This window comes from Myotis myotis, unplaced genomic scaffold (assembly GCF_014108235.1).
Source record: "Myotis myotis isolate mMyoMyo1 unplaced genomic scaffold, mMyoMyo1.p scaffold_m19_p_17, whole genome shotgun sequence".
Taxonomy (NCBI): domain Eukaryota; kingdom Metazoa; phylum Chordata; class Mammalia; order Chiroptera; family Vespertilionidae; genus Myotis; species Myotis myotis.
Window position 1 is genome coordinate 9,091,675 of NW_023416321.1, and position 12,359 is coordinate 9,104,033.

At 53.9% G+C, this 12,359-nt stretch overlaps 1 long non-coding RNA gene across 3 annotated transcripts; it reads left to right on the plus strand.

Moving 5' to 3' along the window:
* The first annotated feature begins 450 nt into the window (after positions 1-450).
* Positions 451-11,265, plus strand: LOC118672262. Of its 3 annotated transcripts, XR_004973024.1 has the most exons (4): positions 451-1,065; positions 9,347-9,575; positions 10,163-10,379; positions 10,833-11,265. It is a non-coding gene; the product is annotated as an uncharacterized LOC118672262 (long non-coding RNA). The 3 variants fall into 3 exon arrangements; XR_004973023.1 differs by having other exon boundaries at positions 9,344-9,575; positions 10,163-11,265; XR_004973022.1 differs by having other exon boundaries at positions 10,163-11,265.
* The last annotated feature ends 1,094 nt before the right edge of the window (positions 11,266-12,359 follow it).

The following is a 12,359-nucleotide window of genomic DNA, read 5'->3' on the forward strand; positions in this document are numbered from 1 at the left end:
CACGCCTACGGAAGCGGTCACAGACCAGCTACCCTTGACCTCTAGGCACGCACACAAACACACAACAAACACACACAGCCCCCCCCCCGCCCCCCAGGAATTAAAGCCCCTGAAATTGGATCTGGAAAGAAGAGAGGGGGTGTCAGCTTGAAGGCTTCATCCCCAAGACCCGTGTGGGCAAAGGGGACGAAATCTGACCGCCCCCCCCCAACTTCCTAAAGGGGTGTTGACGCCCGCAGAGACCAAAGGTCACACGCCCTCTCTGGGCGGTGGGGTGGCGGTGGAGAGGAGGCAGCTCTGGGGGGCATCAGCGACACTTCAAAGACCTCTCGGCCGGGAATGCTTCCTGCGGGGGATGGGCGGCCGGGCAGTGGAGGGGAGACCCGCAGGGGATTGAGGCTGGAGGAGACTGCCCCCCCTCCGCGCACTGCGGGGCCCCCCCCCCCCCCCCGGCCGACTCTTCCGCCGGGACCGCCTCCTTTTCACCAGCACCTGTTCAACCGGAACATCAAGGGGCCGGGGCCCGCCGTCTCCCCGCCCTTCGCGTCTATTTAGTACCTTTCATCCGGGAAGGGAGGGGGTGAATCCCCGCCCTGGAGGGGGATGGAGGGCGGGGGAGAACTTGTCCTTGACCTGGTCTGTGGCGTCAGGGATTTACTCCCTTAATCCCGGCAAAGCTAGAGTTTGAGGAGGTTGGGGAGGCCGAGTTCTGGGCTGCGGCCACCACCTTCCCTTTCTCCTGCAGGGACGCGGAGTTCCGGAGGGCTGCCGGGACGAAGAGGTTGTCTGGACGGGCGGGGCGGGGGGAGGCCGGGCTCTGCGGCTTCCGAGCCCGGGGAGGGGGCCTCCAGCCCGGGGACTGTCGAGAGGGAGGGAGGGGGGTCTGCAGTTTGGGGTCGCTGCGAGGACGGCCACGCGCGGGCATCTTGGTCTGCCCTGTGAACTTCGCTCAGACGAAAAGTTCAACCAGACCCAGACGGGAAGTCTCAGGAAATTACCTTTACTGACAAGAATAACACGCCGAGAACATTAAGCGCAAACATGTCAGCCCTAGCCATTCGCCAGGTTCGGAATATTTGAATATTTGCTTTCGGGACCGACCGCGGCCGGTGGAGGTGGCCGCAGCGTCGGGGTTTCGCGGGATGAGGGTCGCTCGAAGGCCCGTCGGTCCCTGCGACCAGGAGTGGGCGACCTGGAGACGGGGACCGACGAGCCTTTGTCTCGGGTCCGCACCCGGTGCGTAGGCGCCGCCGGGAACTTGTGGGATGAACGCGCGACGACACTTGCGCGTTTAGTAAGTGTATTGGGAACATTGTTTCGTTTACTCCTTCCCACGACCCTTGTGGGTGGGAATTAATACCCCCATTTCATGGGTGGAGTAACAGGTCCCAGCGGATGAAATGACCTGCCCGGAGTCACAGCCTGAAAGAGGCAGTGCGGGGGTTTGAACCCAGCCCGTCCTCCGCCAGGGCTGCGGCTCCGCCACCACTTGTTCGCCGAAAGCCTGTGTCGAAATCGGACGTCCGCCCGTCCATCGCAGAGGTTCCCTTCGGAGGTCCGGGGGGCCCGGGGGCCCTCGGGCTGAGCTGGATTCGCGGCGAGTACTCCCAAGGCTGAGCTGTCAAACTCATTCCTCAGTTTCCAGTATTTTTCTGCGCACTTGCTATGCGCCTATCCACATTTTTAAAAATTAATTAACTAATTAATTAATTTTAGAGAAGGAAGAGCAGGACACAGCCAACAAATGGTTCAGATTCCTCGTGCTCTCTGTGGTGTAACTGAGCGCTGATGGGAGGTGTCACGCTGGTCCTGGGTGTGCAGTTTTTGGCCAGTGAGTGACTTCACTTTTCAGAGGCTCAGCTTGTCCCTCTTAAAGGCGGGCGTTAGCTGCTTCTGGCAAGAGCAGCGGGGAGACTGAACGAAAATCCTTCTGTAAAGCGCTAAAGCGCACAGTAGGCGCTCAGTCCTGCTCGCCCCCCGTCCTCACCTCTGAGCTTGCCAGGGCAGCGCGTTCCCGCTCCCTCTTCCCGCCTCCCGCATCCCCGCCCGACCCGCGGCCCAGGGACTGGGGCCGAGAGGACCAAACAGAAAATTATTTCCGCCCGCTCGGCCCGCCCCGCCCCGCCCCGCCCCGCCCGTCCCCGGAGCCAGAAGGGGATTGTGGGGCCGCCGCGGCCGCCGCCGGAGCTGAGCGGGGCGGAAGCGCGCGTCACGCTGCTTCTCGGGCCCGACCGCGCCGGCCCCCGCAGCTCCCCGGCCCGGGACTGCGGGCTGTGGTCCCGGAGGTCCTTGGGCTCCAGCCGGCTGCCGCGGCGCGCGTTTCCACGAAGCCTGGCCCGCCGGTTCCCAGAAGCAAGCGGAGGAGGCTGGAGGGTGTGGAGGTTTCGCTTCTGCTAGCGGCCGGGGGCTTGCTGCGCAGGTCCCGGCGGCCGGCGACACACCCTCTCCTTAGAAAGCCCCGAGCTCCGGGAAGGACTGCGCTGGCGCCCGCGGACTGGCGTTTCGTTTGCGTCTCTTTTGCATACCGATTTCTTCCCCGAAAGCACAGCTTCTGACCTTGGGGGTGTCCAGAGAGGTGAAGCTACTTTCCCGAAGTAGCCCAGCCAGGAAGAGGCTCCAGGTGGTTTACCTGGCCGTGCAGGAGAGCCTGGCGTGGTCTAATAGAAAGAAAGAGGTGGCGCTAGAGCCAGAGAGACCTGGGTTCGAGACCCATCCTCGATACTTACTGCCTTTGACCATGGGTTACTCATGTCTTCTTTTTAAAAATATTTTTTTATTGATTTCAGAAAGGAAGGGGGAGAGAAAGAGAAACATCAATGATGAGAGAGAATCATTGATTGGCTGCCTCCTGCCCACCCTCTACTGGGGATCGAGCCTGCAACCCGGGCTTGTGCCCTTCAGTCCACAGGCAGACGCTCTATCCACTGAGCCAAACGGGCTAGAGCACTGATGTCTCATCTCTGACCCTCGGTTTCCCCATCTCAGAATGCGGAAGGTGATAGCAAGTGAGCAATGACACTGTTAAGTGCCGGGCAGGGTGAGGGTGAGGGTGCTTTCCCCGTCAAAGGTTATGACTCCGAGGAGGTCTCTCCTAGGCCTAGTTGGGTGTGAGGGTGGGTGTACTGGTTCTTTCCTGTGCGAGCGGGATGGATACTCAAAGAGGAACTGGTGGGAGTGAGGGGATTCCCCAGGCATCAGGGGGCCAGTCCTCAAGATTATTGTAAATAGTGACTCTGCAGGGGTGGGTTTTTTTGTGTGTGTGTGTGTTTTTCTCAAGAAGAGCACAGTGCCCTGACTGGTTTGGCTCAGTGGATAGAGCGTCGGCCTGTGGACTGAGGAGTCCTAGGCTCGATTCCAGTCAAGGGCATGTACCTTGGTTGCAGGCACATCCCCCGTGGGGGGTGTGCAGGAGGCAGCTGATCAGTGTTTCTCTTTCATCTATGTTTCTAGCTCTCTATCCCTCTCCCTTCCTCTCTGTAAAAAATCAATAAAATACATTTTTTAAAAAAGAAGAGTACAATGCCTCTGCCGTTAGCTAGCCGTGTGACACACAGTCTTTGCTGCCTTGGTTTGTCAATCCGTAAAATGGGGATAACTGGATCCCATCCTCCAATCTACGGGGCTTTGGCAGCTCTAGCCAGCCAAGGTCCCCGCAAGTGCTTTAAGAGTTGTGAGTCAGCCCTGTAGGGAGTTAAGATGGATAGAAAGGGAAGAGGTTCCTGGTGTGAGGTAGCCATCTACCCAAACTTTTCCCACAGTTATCTGGAATCTGATTCTAGCCCTGCACCCAGCCAGCCGTGTGACCTTAGGCAAAGCAGTTGCCCTCTCTGGCATTTGGCCAGGGGACTGGATCGTGAAATTCCCTTGGGGCTCACATTCTGTGGTGGATGACTCTGCTGGTGGGGAAGTTTCCCAGCTGGTGGATGACAGAAGAACAGCAAATTTGCCTGCTGCGTTCCTCTTTCCCACCAGTTCCTCTTGAAGTCTAATCTTTTAAATGGAAAAAGTTGTATTATTTGCCTGGCCGGTGTGGCTCCGTGGTTGAATGTTGACCCATGAACCAAGAGGTCACTGATTCAATTCCTGGTTAGGGCACATGCTTGGGTTGCAGGCTCAATTCCCAAGAGGGGGCGTGCAGGAGGCAGCCGATCAATGATTCTCTGTCATCATTGATGTTTCTATCTCTCTTCCTCTCCCTTCCCCTCTCTCTAAAATCAATAAAAACATCTGTTTTAAAAAAAGTTGTTTTATTTAGTCTTTCAGCAAACACTTCATTGAGTCATCATCAACGGGCCGTAGGAGCTCCATAGAAGCACCTGGGATGGTGGGAGCGACAGACATACTGTATAGAGAAATAACTTCAATTCAGGGCGATAGTTCTAAGAACGATGCTGACACGGGCAAGAAGGAAGTAACTGTTTATGGATTCAGGGAAGGCCTGAGCTGGGACCAAGTAGGTGCAGGAGGGTCTGCAGGCAGATAAGGAGCAGGAGAGCATTCTTGAGGGGTGGGGGTGAGGAGACAGCATGCTCAAAGGTACAGAGGTAGGGCTCTGGCCAGGTAGCTCAGTTGGTTAGAGCATCATCCCGGGATGCCAAGGTTGCGAGTTCGATCCCCAGTCAGGGCACATACAAGAGTCAACCAATAAATGCAAAAACGAGTGGGACAACAAATGGATGTTTCTCTCCCTCCTTCCCTCTCAAATCAATCAATTAAAAAATAGGCACAGAGGTAGGAAACAGCAAAGTGTGCATTGAAGTTAAATAAGAACAAAGGCATATCCTAAGCTTCACTTCATGAGTGCATAGGTGAGCCATGTGGTCAAACTCGTTACACCCGGCGGCAGGGACACTACGACTTTTACTGCTGTAACATTGTGGCGCCTTTCACCTGTATCTGTGATGAAGGGAAACGAGACCAGAAGCAGCCTTCAGAGAGGTCTGTGAAGTATGTGTAGTAGGAGAGCAGGAGGAGGGTGGCTAGAGGATGACTGTGAGGCAAGAGCCAGATTAAGGGGAACTTGGCTATTTTGCCAAGGAGTTTGTGTCCATCTCCCACCCCCTTCCTCTCTCGGAAGTCAATAAAAACATATCTTTTTAAAGAGGAGGAAGCAATGCCAGAGTCACATGCTATTGAGAGGTCGAGGGAGGAAAGGTTCTGCAAGGAGGAGGTCCCTGGTGACCTCAGCTGGAAAGTTCCAGGCACTGGTGGGGGTGGCGGGGGCCGCACTGGGACAAGGCGACGAGAAGGGGGGAAACAGTAGAGCACAGTGCTAGGGAAGTGGGAGGGTCAGCAGGCAAGGACGGCCACCAGTGTTGGGGATGATGATGATGATGACAATAGGGATGACAACAGCTCGCTTTTTAGGAGAACCAATATGCCAGGCACTGTGCTACGCACCGAGCATGCTCCTTGCCACACTGAGATGGGTTCTGTTCTTGTTCCCATTATATATATTCTTAATAGAGAGGAAGGGAGAGGGAGAGAGAGAGATAGAAACATCAATGATGAGAGAGAATCATGGATTGGCTGCCTCCTGCCCACCCTCTACTGGGGATCCAGCTCACAACCCGGGCATGTGCCCTTGACCAGAATTGAACCTGGGACCCTTCAGTCCACAGGCCAACACTCTATCCACTGAGCCAAACCAGTGAGGGCTTGTTCCCATTTATACAGGAAAGAAAACAAGCTCAGAGAACACAGCCAGTAGGTGCAGAAGCGGGATCTAAACCTTGACTTTAACCACAGGGTCAGTCTGAATGAAGGGGGCTGGTCTGAGGCTACTTCAGAACTCACTCTCTCCTTCTCCCCAGTCCTCTCCCTGTGTGACAGTACTGCAAATCCACTGTCACTTATTTAGGCCACCACTATTTGTTGACCTCTACTGTGTGCCAGATAATGGGCCAGACACTGGTGATGCAGAATGGATCAAAGCGGCTACAGCCCTGCAGGCACTCGGGGTGGAGAGGAAAGGCTGGCTGGTGGGCAGGCAAACTGCACCATCTAGTGTGATATGTGTTATGATGGAGGATGGACCACATACAGAGGGAGCCCTGGAGAAGATGAGAGCAGACAGAAGGAAAGGGATCAGGGCACCTCTCATGTGGCCCAGACCTGACCCCAGGATCGGGAGCTCCTGTGGAAGATGCTGAGTAGATACACATGTTGCAAAGTTCCCTGTGGCGGGGGTAGAGTTGGCAGTCAGAGGGGTTAAGATGGAATACGGAACAACTTCTGAAATGATGGCAAGTGCCAGAATGTAAGTTTCACAGGGCAGGGCTTTCTATGCGTTGTGTTCACTGGTGTATCTCAAGCATTCACACCAGCTTCTGGCACATAGTAGATGCTCAGTTAATACTCAGTGAACGAATGAACAAGTGAGTGGGTGAATGTTTGAGTGTCTCTGGGCGTGAGGTAGGGGACCTAGACTGGAGTATCAATGGGGGTGGAGAGAGGGGCGGTGCAGGGGCTGAAATCTAAACAAGGGGCGATTGGCAGTTGGGTGTCATGGGGTGGGAGGGTGACTCCCAGGTTTCTGACTCCCGGAGAAGGGAGGAGGAGCAGGAGGAGGAGAGAGTTGATGGGTCAGGGCTTGCTGACTTTGAGGTTCAGTGGACTGTCCCAGATGAGGGTTGGATAATGCTTTCGAAGCACGTGTAATATTCTGTCTGCCTCTTCTGTCATATTCTTGATGCGCTGGACAAATATCTTTGAGCACGGTCAGCAATAGGTGGTAACCGAAGCCCTGGCACGAGTGAGGTCACGCTGAGCGGCTTGCAGGTGCGCAGAGCAGAAGGCCAAGGCCCAGGCAACACCTGCATTTATGAGGGGGCAGGGGAGGGAAGCCAGGAAGGGGCATGAGAAGGAGTGTCCAGAGATGGAACCCCAGAAAAAGTGGTGCCGTGGAAACCAGGGAGGAGAGAGGAAGGAGGGAGGAGGCAGCCACAGGGCAGGTGTCTCAGAGAGGGGTGACTGGTCCTGCATGGTGGAGGGAGGTGATGTGGAGGAGAGGAAGACGATGTGGGTTTTGACAACCTTCCTCGGGGCTGGGTTGTAAGCTAGAGGGAGACGGGACGGCAGTGGAGGATACGGAGTCCGTGAGGCCTGGCCCCGGTTCTTTGGGACAGTCTCCAGCACAAGGGCTTGGGTGGACCAGCGGGGGCCGTTTTGCTTCCCCCAGAGAGAAGGGAAGAAGGGAACGTTGGGGACGGATGAATGTGTGTGTAAGATGTTCTCTACTTGATAGCATGTATTATTTATTTAAAATAAAAAAGTATTGATTTCAAAGAGGAAGGGAGAGAGAGCTAGAAACATCAGTGATGAGAGAGAATCATCCATCGGCTGCCCCCTGCTGGGGATGGAGCCCACAACCCGGGCATGGAGTCAGGGGATCAAACCAGTGACCTCTGTGTGCATGGGGTCCTATTAAACTGTAGGACGGTCAGGTCTGGCGTCCAGGTCCTCCTGGAGTTCCCACTGTCCTCAGTGGGAAGCCCAAGTCCTTACAGGGGCCTACGAGGTCCAATCCAGTCCGCTGCCTTAGCTCTCCCCCTCGCCCCCGTGCTGTTTCCTGGGCACCCGGGCACACTCCTGCCTGCTCCATCAGGCTCTCCTGGACCACGCCACGTAGCACTGCACCCTGTGCCCTTCCTGCTCACTCCTTACCTGCACTTTTCCAACCTTCTTTATGCTTTCTCTTTGTTCTTAGCCTTCGACAGCACTCACCGGTTTATGTCTGTTGTTTGTCAGTCTCTCCCCTCTAATGTCAGGGCCACAAAGACAAGGATCTTTGTGGGTTTTGTTGCTGTTTTCAAGGGCCTAGACTGTGCCTGGTACAGAGGAGGTGCTCAATCAATATTTACTGAAAGAAGGAATTCTGAGCCTCGGAGATGTGGGCATGTGACCTCAGCCCTGCCAATCTGATGCCTTCATGCTCTGCTCTGCGGGGCAAGTAACCAGAGCAGAGGCAGGTGGGATCCCTCTGGCTTTGTTAGTCATGCCAGTGGTGTGGTGCCCTGTGCCAGGCCCTGCTGAGAGACAGCCCTGCTTTTTGCTTCTTGGCTCCACCTCCATGTGGTCCCCACCCCCCATTACTTTTCTTTTTTTTTTGCTAATAGGTCAGAGCCCGTTTCCTAGGCCCCTGACTGGTTCATTCAGAATCACTAAGGCCAGTAGCTTTTTGGTCATTGTCCTACTTAATCTCTCCATGGCATTTGATCCCCATGACCTGCCTGCACATCTCACCTCACATTCCTCAGCCGCCTTTCCTGGGGTCCTGTTCCCCTGCCCATCCCACCTGGACCCACATGACTTTCCCAGGAAAAGCTTATGCGCACCTGCAGTTTCTACCTTGACTTGTGTGCCCATGACTTAGTCCTGACTGCTCTCTAGTCCTAGACCTCCTTTCCCAGGTCTTCTCAGACCACGCCTACTTAGATTTGGTCATGGAGACCCACACTGTACTCAGCATCTCCCTGTCCCTGGACCCACCTTCCTCTTGTAGGTCCCATCTCACTTCACTCTCTTCTGAGATCAAACTTAAGGGTCCTTCTCAGCTCTTTATCTCCTCATTCCTCTGGATCAGCTGCCAAGTTTTCTAAAATCTACCTGTCGCCTGGCAGGTGTGGCTCAGGGGTTGAGCGTTAAACTATGAACCAGGAGGTCATGGTTTGATTCCAGGTCAGGGCGCATGCCCAGGTTGTGGGCTCGATCCCCAGTAGGAGGCATGCAGGAGGTGGCTGATCAATGATTCTCTCATCGTTGATGGTTTTTTTTCCTCTCTCCCTTTCCCTTCCTCTCTGAAATCAATAAAAACATATATATTTTTTTAAAAAAAAAACCTACCACATCAACATTCTTAAGTTTCTCTAATTTCTCTAAACACAGTCCTTTCAGCCCTAAGCATCCTTGCAGCTGACCCTGACAGCTGCCACCCAACTGACCATCTTCCTTGTCACTCTATCCTCCGTGTGGCTCCTGAACCAATCTCTGGACCACACTCTGTGTCCTGGGCATTGACTGGGCGGGTTCCAGGATCCACCCTCAGGCAGCTCTCTATCTGAAGGGGAGCCCACACCCCAGAGACAGACAGACTCTAAGCTGAGAGAACAGACAGCCCACCCACCCTATGGCTTCAGTCTCTGGCCCCCTCGAGCCAAGTGACAGATCACACAGCTCCAGGTTCACACTCACCCTGAAACACAGAAAACAGGCCTCATCAGGATGAATGGAAGAGTGTCCTTGCTTTGAAGGAAATGCCAATGAGGGATAACTTAAGCTAATTATTGAGTCATGCCGGAAGCCAATTTATAGACATTGTCATGTTACAAACATCATTTCTTAGCAGAGCGGCTTGGAGGCATCTGGGCAGCTGGGAGCCTGAGCTCATTATCTTCCCCTCCAACCTGCTTGTCTCTTCCTGCATCCCACCCGCGAGTCAGCATCAGCCGGGCCTCCGTTCCCCGCCTCCCTGTGGCCAGTTGCCTACAAATGCTGCTGATTCCGCCTCGAATACCTGTCCACACTTGTGGTCACTGCTTTCCTGAGGTCGTCACCATCCTTTGCGGCGACACTGGGTGAGTGGCTGAGTCTAAGCCTCCAGTTTCCTCATCGGTAGAGTAGGGTTTTTCTTTTAAACACAGTGAACATTTCACTGAGACCAAGTGTGCCAAACACCTCGCAGAGAGCTGGGCTCGGGCTGAGCGTTCAGGAAATGCTGCTTCCTTGTTCGCTTCATGCTTCCTCACCCTTTCCCCTGGCCAAGTGTGATCACATGACTTCCTTTGCTTAAGAGTGGTTTGTAATTAATTGCCCGTCCTACCGGATAAAGTCCAAATTTCTTACCAAGGCCTATGACCCTTTCGCTCACCCACTGCCCTCATCACTGCTCAGCCACACTGACCTCCTCCATTCATCGACTAAAAGCATAGTTTGCCCTGGCAGGTGTGCGTCGTCCTGTGCACGGAAGGGTTGCTGGTTAGATTCAGGTTGGGGCGCATGCCAGGGTTGCAGGCCTGAGCCCCCAGTGGGGGCGGTGGGGGGAACAGCGGATTGATGTTTCTCTCTCTTACTCTCCCATCCTCTCTACATATCAACAAAACACTCTTTAACAAAACAGTAAAAACAAATAAAAACATAGTCATTTCAAAGTATTGTCTCACAGATTACGTGCTGGTCCTAAAGAAGAAACTTCTCAGCCAAGGAATCAGCGGTCATCAGCGGAGCCCGCCAATCAGCCCATCAGCATCCGAGTGGAGCTGGCAGTGGGCTCAGGCGCGGGAGGAAGCCTGAATGTAATCAAGCCTGGAGATCTAATTCCCAGTTGACAGGAAGCAGAGGGTACACAACACAACCAGAAAGCAACCAGACAAATCTAGAAGGTGGGACATGGCGTGTGTAATTTACTTAAAATACTTTATTTAGCAATTCAACAACTCAGTGCATAGGGGAGAAGCGCTACTCTAGATTTAAATGAGGCTTAAGAGATATAACCACATGCAACACGCAGATCTTATCTAGATCCTGGTGGAAACAAACCAAGTGTGAAAGAAGCATTTTGGGGGGCACCATTAGGGGAATTTGAATATGGGCTGGTTCTTAGATGATTTTAAGGGGTTCTTGTTAATTTTGTAAGGTGTGGTTATAATATTGTAGTAAGAAAACTTCCTGAAGTATTTAAGAGCGAACAGTCGTGAAAACTCTAAATAACTTGAAAAGATTACAGTAAAAATGATAAATATGCTAAAATGTTAATAACGATTACCATGACTACCTATTTAGGTAATGGGCATATGGAGTTCATTTCACGATTCTCTACTTTTTTCCCCCTTCAGTTTGAAGTGTGTATAATGAAAAAGTTTAAAATATGGATTTGAGTGTCAACTATGTACTCATGACTGAGCTAAGGCAAAAATCTAATGTGGTCCTTATCTCCCTGAAACATGGAGTGTGTCAGGGGTGAGGTGAGTAATCAATTCATCACAATGATCTATGAACAGTGACAAGTGAATGAACACGCATGAAGGAAGGAACACAGATCTCCAGGGGGGATAATGGTGGAAGCTGACCTGGTCACAGCCCACAGCGGGGGGAGAGGTTTTCTCTGAGGCAGGAATGATTCAGGGGAGCTCAGAATAGGAGCAGGTGTGGGCCAGGCACAGGAGAAGGGCAGTGGGCGAAGTGCACAGTCAGAAGGAACAGTATGTGCTAAGGTAGGCGAGGAGGGATCTTGTTGCTTTAGGCACTCAAGGTGGTCTGGGCAGCTGAAGGGAGAGAGGAGGTGGAGGGGAGGGGACCCGTTCCCAGATTCACCTGTGAGTCAAGCGAGTGATTGCACTCTTCATTCTGAAGCAAGGGGAAGACATGAAACGGGTTTAAATGGGAGTGGGTGGGTGGGTGGGTGGGGGTGTAACACATCCCAATTCGTGGCTTAGAAAGATAACAGGTGGCTATGCAGAGGGCATGGCAGGATGTGGGGGGGCTGCTGGAGTGGGCTGGAATGGAGCTGGGGAGACAGACGTGGGGTGTCATGAGCACAGGACTGGCCGAGGCGTTGTCTGGGAGGTGCCAGGATGACCCCTGGCTGTGGAAGTGGGTCGATGCAGGAGCCAGACACTGGGAAGGTTTTCCTTGGAAATGGACAGTGTGGCAGGGGAGAGGGTCCCTAATGGCTTGCTGGGCTTTTGAGATGCCCGAGATAGGAGCCGAGTGGGCAGCCAGGTGTCATGGTCGGAGCTGAGAGGAGCGGCGAGGGCCGAGCTCCCCGGTGGCTGGATGGTAATTGCGGAGTGGGCACGGGAGACTGTCCAGAGAGAGAAGGGAGAAGTTCTGCACTGAACCTTCGGGCTGAGGGAGGGAGAATGAGCCTGTGCTGAAGACCCAGGGGAAGCAGAGCGAGGCAGGGAGACACCAGGAGAGCCAGGTGCCTGGAAGGCAGGGGACTAGAAAGTTCCTGGAAGGAGGAAGTGGCCAATCACGTGGGACCCTGTTGAGAGGTCAGGACCGAAGGGCTGACAAGAGCCGGCCAGTTTTAAAGAGATGGAGGCCACTGGGGCCTCAGCAAGAGCTATTTCGGTGGCAGTGGAGGTAGAAGCAGATGGAAGTGGGTTGAGGAGTTAGTGGGAAGTGAGAAAAGGAAGACAGTGTCTAGACAGCTGTTGTGGGAAGTGTGGCTATGAAGGGGAGGAGAGATGGGGGCTAGAGCCTGCAGGGTCCAGGGAAGATTTGGCTTTTTAAGGGGAGAGACATACAAGAGAGATACAGGATGACTCTGAGAGGGCAGAGGGACAGGACCGCTGCCAGGGCATCCTCTCCACTTAACAGGAGTAGGTGGCTGCTGATGGCTGCAGGTGGCAGCAACA